The sequence below is a fragment of the Plecotus auritus genome (genome assembly GCF_963455305.1).
Source record: "Plecotus auritus genome assembly, chromosome: 13".
NCBI classification, from domain to species: Eukaryota; Metazoa; Chordata; class Mammalia; order Chiroptera; family Vespertilionidae; genus Plecotus; species Plecotus auritus.
The window spans coordinates 19,615,635-19,623,986 of record NC_137779.1 but is presented as its reverse complement, the minus strand read 5'-3'; the positions used below and the strand labels follow the sequence as shown (position 1 = coordinate 19,623,986).

At 49.8% G+C, this 8,352-nt stretch overlaps 1 protein-coding gene across 2 annotated transcripts in view; it reads left to right on the top strand.

The window, feature by feature from the left end:
• The first annotated feature begins 6,558 nt into the window (after nt 1-6,558).
• The window catches only part of ARHGAP32 (Rho GTPase activating protein 32), a 194,294-nt gene continuing 192,500 nt past the window's right edge, over nt 6,559-8,352 (top strand). For both annotated transcript variants that reach the window (XM_080649766.1, XM_080649765.1), the window contains exon 1: nt 6,559-7,003. The gene's annotated coding sequence lies outside the window, so the exon portion shown is untranslated. The remainder of the gene's footprint in view (nt 7,004-8,352) is intronic.

Here is an 8,352-nt window from a genome sequence, read left to right as displayed (position 1 = left end):
TGGAGTGAATACTTTATACAAAAACCTGCATTCCAATGTGTTGCCTTTCATTTCCTGGTTGAAGTTCACATCTGACTAGAAGATGATGCCGGGGGTAGTTCTCAGATGGTGGGTGATTTGCTTCCGCAACTCAGATGGCTTTGCTGCCCCAGACATTTTTTCCTGATCATGTTAGAAACGCTGAGTGGTTTTCGTAAGTCATCAGTTGTATTTCAAAAATATATTTATTTCTTCCTCATTTTCAAAATATTAGACAAAAAAGTTTGGGAGCCCTAGCCAGTTGCTCAGTGGTTAGAGCAACAGCCTACGGATGTTCTCCCAGATTCGATTCCGGTCAAGGACACAGACCTCGGTTGTAGGCTCGGTCTCCGGCAACCAATCTGTCTTTCTCACATCAATGTTTCTCTTTCTCTCTGTCTCTCTCCCTCCCTTCCGTTCTCTCTAAAAAAAATGTTAATGAGAAAAATATTCTTGGGTGAGAATTTAAAAAAAACAAAATTTTAAAAAAAGAACTTTGGTGGGGGGCAGGAGTGGGTTAGAAGGGGTCAATGAGGAAAAAAAGGGATAGATGTAATACTTTCAACAATAAATATTAAAAAAATGAAGTTTGGGAAACTGAAGTATTTTAATTTCCCAATGTCCTTTCTTCTAAAGCTTTTTCATAATAATTAAATTATATTACTTTTACGATATTAGTTAAAGAAGGAAGAGGACAGGCCCATTTTACAGATGGAAACACAGCCATGTTCCTTAACTTGTTCAAGGTTACATAGCGGGGCAAGATAACAAAGGAAAGGGACCAGTGACAGCTCCCACATTCTTTTCCAACATGGTGATCACTTCATTCGGGGACGAGAGGCACTTCATGTAATTTGGCTTTAATGTTCTGTACCTTTAACTTTTACACAATCAAAACCTAATTGCAAGGTTAGTCTATGATTTTGCCTCAGAGGCATTACATTACTCATTTAATATGTACTCTTCTCTGCTGAATCTTGGTCTTTTCTTAGATTTTCAGTATAATTTGTTTTGATTTGTCATGAATTACAAATGATATAATTTTATAATTTGCAGTTGTCCCAGTTGTAATAAGTATAAAGAAGACATATCCATAGCAATAAGCAAGCATAGAGATTCTGTATGCTGACGGTACTATTTATTCATTTGTTTGGCAGTGTGGATACAATGGTCCATAAATCAAGTCCCTGCCCTCATGGAGGTTTTGTTTTAGCAAGAGAGGCAAATAATAGATAATTATTGACAAACACAATCATATAGTGGTAAAGGCTGTTAAAAAAAAAAAAAAAAGCAGAGTAAGGGAACCGAAGGCAAAATACTTTTAACAGTTGAAAAGGCTCACTTAAAAGCCAGGAAGAAGTGTCCCTTGCTGGTATAAGGAACAGCTGGAGGCTGGCCTTGGTAGCTGGAACAGAGAGTGTTAGGAGGTAAAGGTTGGCCCGGCTGGAGTAGCTCAGTGGTTGAGTGTTGATCTATGAACCAGGAGGTCACGGTTCGATTCCCAGCCAGGGCGCATGCCTGGGTTGTAGGCTTGATCCCGGGTGTGGGGTGTGCAGGAGGTAGCTGATCAATGATTCTCTCTCACCATTGATGTTTCTATCTCCTTCTTCTCTGCAATCAATAAAAAAACCTTTTTTTTTTAAAGAGGTAAAGGCTGGGGAGGGGACTAGGGGCCGGAGGGCTTGCATGGCTGGGGAAAGGACTTTGACTTTTATTGTAGTGTGATTAGCAGCATAGAGCGCTGGAGAGTTTTGAGTGAGGAGAATGACATTATCTTACTAAAGTGTTAAAAGAAATTCTCTGGTTGCTGAGTTGAGACCATGGAGGGGAAAGAATGAAAGCAAGGAGACCAGTTAGTCACCCAGGAGGGAGATCATGGAGGGGGGGTGGGTGCACAGATGTAGGTATTAGTGGTTAAGAGGGAGGAAAGAGATTAGATTCCGTATATGTTTTGAAGGTGGAACTGGAAGGATTTGCTGCTACAATGAATGTGGTGTTTGAGAGAAAGGGATGTCTTTGTTCTGAGACGGGGCAGACTTGTAGGAAGCAACTTTGGGTTTTGTTTTTAATGTGGAAAATCAAGAGTTCAGTCGTGGACACATGAAGTTGGAGATATCCAAGTGGAGATGTCCTAGAGGCAGCTGGATATTTGAGCCTGGAGTGCCGGGGAGAGGTCAAGGTTAAAGATATACATTAGTGAATGGAGGCTATTTACCGCCAAGGGCTGCTGGGGACTGACTGTCCTGGGAGGGAGAGTAGAAAGAGAATGGGAAAGGCTGAAGGTCAGAAGCCGGGGGCAGTCAACATTTAGAATTCTGGAAGAGGTGAAGGACCTCTGCTAGTGGGGGAAGTAGGAAAGGAGCTACTGTCTGAGCCATTCAGGAGCAGACATGTTGATGGGTACAGCTGGTGCTACGCTTTAAGAACTGAAAAGAAATTATTTGTGGGAGAACAAGCAAAAGTTCTAAACTACTGTGATAGAGAATAATGAACCAAAATGTGACCAGGAGAGGAGAGATGATGGGAAAAATGATCATTTCAGATCCCAAGGGATTTGTCCCATACGCAGGGAGGAGGACTACTGACTACTTCCTACAGTGTTGCTCAACAGTTTTGTTGCAAAGGGTTCAATGTTGTTTTTTTTTGTTTGTTTTTTTTAAAATATATTTTATTGATATTTCACAGAGAGGAAGAGAGAAGGATAGAGAGCTAGAAACATCAAAGAGAGAGAAACATCAATCAGCTGCCTCCTGCACACCTCCCACTGGGGATGTGCCCGCAACCAAGGTACATGCCCTTGACCGGAATCGAACCCGGGACCTTTCAGTTCGCAGGCCGACGCTCTATCCACTGAGCCAAACCGGTTTCGGCAGGGTTCAATGTTTTGAGATGCTACTCCGTGAGCATCCATAGTAGCTAGGATAGGGGTGGGGAACGTCCGGCCTACGGGTCGTAGAAGGCCCGCGAAATCATTTGGTCTGGCCCTGCCAAGGCATTAGGGGTGAGTTAATTACATATTTGACCAAACACAGCAAGTTCATTTTTAAGTTGATCATTTTTTATGGCCCACAAACGACGTTGCAAATATCTAAATGGCCCTTGGCAGAAAAAAAGGTTCCCCACCCACCCCTGAGCTAGGAGAATGCTACACACAGACAACACGCCTTTTTTGAAATGTATTTTGCTGTTCCGTTTTATGGGGACACAAGATGGCACTGCCCCTTTGGGCAGGAAAAACAAAACAAAACAAGGCAATGTCAAATGTCATTTGGGGAAAATTCTCTATTAAAGCCTGGCCTGCTTTCAGCAACGCGTTTTTCTCAAGCCAGTTGTTGAGCCTTCAATCTGGGGATGAGAATCAGCTTGCTCTCTGTCCCTTGCTCAGTTCCCAGGCTTGCTCTCAAAGTCAAGATTAGGTAAGTGTGCTGCAATCCTCTGTGCGGCTGCTGTCCTTGCTGGCTCTACTTGTCTGCACCATGACTCTGCTCAGTGCCCGGGGGGGACTGCAGTGCCACCGATCCAAGGCGCCAGGAGTGAGCCCAGATGCTACCAGCAGAAGATGACAGTGCCAAGGCCTAGAAAGGAGGCCAGGCTGAGGCCTCCAACACCGAGAGGGAGAAAGAGAGAGAGAGAGAGAGAGAGAGAGAGAGAGAGAGAGAGAGAGAATATATGCCTTTTTCTTTCCCCTCCTGCCCCTCACCTCAGGAATATCACATCAAACCATAACAAATGCAGTTATTGTACGTTATTTTACAGCCCGACAGGCTTCTTCTTCTTCTTCTTTTTTTTTTTTTTTAGGAAATGTTGCAGTTTTTGGGATAAGTGCATTGAATCTCTAAGGGTATTATTAGGTTAGAGGTCATGGGTTGCCAACATCTGAAACAGTAAGTGCCGATGGTGCGGAGTTGTCCGGAAGTCACGGCCTTCAGTTTATCTGCAGGGTTAGCAAGACTAACTAGTTATTCACAGGACATTTGAATGCTTCTTCCCAAGGAGATGGAGCGCTGGCTCTGAAGGAGAGTGAGGAGCATCAGCCCCCTGGAGCTTGCTCAGACACCACTGACATTCGGAAGACGCCTAAGGAACCCATTTGTTCTTTCTCTGCACAAGATGTAATACCAAGGGGACGGGGTGATACCAAAATGTTTTGAGACTGAAGTAAATATCTGTCACCCAATGTAGGCATGGGTCCCTGCTCCTTTTAATATTTTTCACCTTTCCCACCGGCTGATTGTAAACCATTTAACAGGCAGCCAATGCTGCTGAATTTTGGGATGGGATGACCAAACTCTGGGATGTGAAGAAGGCTTTATGCAAAGAATACAGATGATCATTGTCTTACTTGAGTGTCGTCAAGGGACTACAGCCCTGGGCAAAACTTGCTTCCCATCGTGACTCTGAATAGTTTAATGTCCTATACTGACTCCCTCTTAACATCGCAGGGGGTCTTGTTAGTAAGTTTAATGTCCACCATTTCCAGGCTCCACACAAGCATACCTGCCTCTCTGTCAGGGATGGCTCTCTGTGGTCAAAAGAGGTAACCATGAAATGGTTGCAGTTTGGAGAAAGCCATTTTTAAACCCTGGGCTTAGGTTGAAGTTGAAGGTCTCTAGTTTTCCTCAAGTCCTTTGCTGTTTCCCTAGCACTTAGGTAGTACCCATTAAGAGTTATGGGTCCTAACTGCACCTTTTCCTAGGAATTGGCTATATATCAGGACACATTTTATTTAAAAAAGGACACATTTATTTCTGGCCAGCATGTCTCAGTAGTTGAGCATTGACCTATGAACCAGGAGGTCACGGTTCGATTCCCAGTCAGGGCACATGCCTGGGGTTGCAGGCTTTGATCCTTAGTGTGGGGTGTGCAGGAGACAGCTGATCAATGGTTCTCTCTCATCATTGATGTTTCTATCTCCCTCTCCCTCTCCCTTACTCTCTAAAATCAATAAAAATAAATATATCACATAAATAAATAAATCTACACTAATAAAAGAGAAACATGCAAATTGACCATCACTCTGCTATGCCCACCAGCCAATCAGGAGGGAATATGCAAATTAGAAGACCAAAGATGGCAACCGACCAGCTGCTCAGGACACCTGCTATGAGAGGGAGGGGGGTGGGAGTGAAGGGATCTACAGGACCGGCAGTCTGGCCGCAGCAAAGACAAGACTGCAGACTTCTGAGTCTGCAACAAAGATGAAGATGGCAGACTCCTGCTGGAGTGAAGGCCTGGGTCCCGGGCGCCGGAGGAAAACCGGTGCTGGAAGCCAAGGGAAGGAAGGCCTATTGCACGAATCTCCTCGTGCAACGGGCCTCTAGTAAATAAGTATAAGGCTTCTTGAAGTTTTCCCACCTCAGTTTGTGCCTCTAAGCAAATCCTCTCATGCCATCCCTTTCCTGTTCTCTGATAGAAAACATCTACAATCTTGGTCAATGCTGATTATACTGAAACTGGCAAGCGTGGGATCACCGTCCATGTGCACTGCCTGATTTCTCTCCAGAATGTGATGAAATCCTGCCTCACCTCCACGCCCTTGAAATCCTGCTAAGTGTGATCAAGGCCACGTTTTATATTCAACAATTCCCACTGAAATGACTAAGTGCTCAGTGGACCCGAATCACTGCAGTGACATTGGCGGATGTAGGACTAAGAGTTACATTTTGTAGGTTATCTGCCCCCCCTCCCCTCCCCCCTCCCCCTCGCGGCCCCGCTCCCACCAACATTTAGATATCAAATGGGTCAGAAGGAGTGGAAGGTAAAAGAAACAATTAAAATAGAAGATGGTAGAATGTCAAGTATATTGTTATACAGATGGTTTTTCCGTGGCGGCCGGGTCGAGGCTGAACAAAAGGAATAGGGGAAGCAGCAAGGTTAGTGCCATCCACAGGCAGGGGGTCCCCTGTAAGCTCCTCCATACCTCTCCAAAGTCTCTTCTCAGTCTGCCCACGCACCTACCTTCAGGTCGGCTTTCACCCTTCCTTTCCTCTCCCCTGCCATGTCACTTCCCATCTCCTGGCCCATAACTGAATGGAGAAGCAACCGAAGGAACTTTAAGACCCCTCATTCCCAATAATAACCGATGCGAGCTGATTTGAGATCAAAATGCACAAGAGATGGAGAGGCGAGGAGCTTCCTGACTGGCGGCAACGCCCCCCGTCCTCCCCCGCGCGGTGACAGTCTCCAGGGGTCAGCGGGAGTGGAGGGGAGCCACTGCCGTAGTCTCCGAGGGGGGTTCTTCCCAGTGTCATCGCCGCCGCGGCCCGGTTTCTATTTCTGCACCGCAGCTCCGCGCAGAAACCGGGGCACAGGACCGCGCCCGAACTCCTAGGTAAGGGTCTGCGGGCCCTGGCGCTCCGGGCGCCCCCCGCAGTCCACGTGCGCTCCTGGGACAACAGCAGGCGAGGCCTGGGCGCGCCCCCGCCGCCCACGGCCGCGCGCGCGCTCCGCCCGCCCCCCTCGCGCGTCCTCGTGCCCGCGGCTGCGGCGGCGCGCCTCTTCTCCCGCTGCGGGCGTCGCGGTGCAGGAGGCGGAGCGGAGGAGGCGGAGGCCGGGCGGGCGGCGGGCGCGCGCGGCGAGCGGGGCGGGGGCGCGGCGGGGCGGCTCTGGGGCGGCGGGTGAGGGGCTCCGAGCCCGAAGATCTGAGGATTGCGGACCCCGGCCGACTCCGCCGGGCGGCGAGCGCGGTGCGTGACGGCGGTGGGGACAGTGAGGCCGCGCCGGGAGCCCGGCGTCCCCGCCCCCGAGCCTGACGGGCGGCCCGGCGGGATGAGGCGCTCGCGCGGGGGGCGCCCGGCCGAGCCTCCGCGGCTGCCCTGGGCGGCCAGGCGCTAGGCTCGCGGCGCGGGCGGTGCTCGGCGGCGAGGACCGGGAGGACGAGGAGGCGGAGCAGAGAGCGGCGGGCCCGGCGCCCGCAGAGGGCAGACACGGAGCGGCGATTGGGGCGCAGCGAGGCCGCAGCGGCGCGGCGGGGCCGCGGGGCTCGGTAAGGCGGGGGCCGCGGGCGGGCCGGGGGCGCCGGTGACGTGGGCAGGCGCCGCGGGGAAGGCTGCGGGGGCCTTGCTTTCCTTTTTGGAAAAAATGCTTTTTAAAGTCAAGGTTCCGGATCGAATGTGCTTAGACCATCTCGGGTTTCCCCGGTCCCTCCGCACTCGCTGCCCCAGCCTCCCGGGGGGACCGGCTCGGCCGACCGCCTTCCGCGCCAGCATCTCCCGTGGCCCCAGGGCCTCGGCAGACCGGGCCAGGCGGTTCTGGCCGCTGCGGGGCTGCGGTGCGGTGTTTCCTGCGAGGCTCCTGGCGGGCTCGAACCGTGACTCCCGGGATGGCAGAGGGCACCGCTCTCAGGGGGACCACCGCGATCATTCCCTGCGGTGCCGCCCCCCACCCCCCTTCCGGGGGCAGGCTGGGCGACAGGTCTCAGCTCCCGGGGACTCCCGTGGAGTTTTCCCTCTCATCGTTCCAATTGGCTGAAGTTGCTGCTACATATTGGACGACACTGGTGACTTAGTGCATTCCCTGCCCCCCCCTCCCCGCCCCTTGAACTCCCCGCCACCCCCTTATCTAGCTTTTCTCATTTTGTTGACTTTAAATATTTATGTTGAAGATTTTAACAAACAGATCCCAAGATACGGTAGGAAGAGGAAGTCCAGCCTGATTTCTTAGTTTTAGTCTTACTTCTGGACCCCTTTTCACATCACCTTCTCTTGCTGAAGCTTAAAGAAGGTGGAGGGGAGAAGGATACCGCCCCCCCTCCCCCAAGCCGGACCCCCCTCCCCCAAGCCGGATGCTTGGGATGCAGTTTAATAGTTAGCTTTTAGGAAATAGAATTGGGATAATTATAATTTTGATCCGCACGCAGAATTGCAATTTGCAATGCTTGGGGCACTGCATGATGCTACATGGGTAGCTGGCAGCTGGGCCACATTGCATTGCTGTCAGCGTCTCTTTTATTTTCCATTCTTTCAGACTTTTATTTGGCACAGATTTAGGCCTTTTAGGTCAGGCTGAATGGGAATAACTTCTGATGCATTGTTAGCTTTTGGAAACGTTGTCTATATTCCTATTTCTACCGGGAGCAGAAAAAGCATATGGTGCCAGGGGACAGTGGCTCTATAACAGAGTCCAGAAAATGTGCTAGTTTGGTCCAGTGTTTGGATTTACTGTATTGTTGCAATATCTTTGGGTAGTGATGGTTGTGATTCATTAATGTATTTTTTTTTTTTCTTTTCTTATTGGGTGAATGGAAGCCTGACCAGGAAGCTTGATATTTGCTCCTTGGACTTGAGAGTGCAGGAAATAGAAGCTTTAATTGCTGCTACAACATGATCTCAAAGT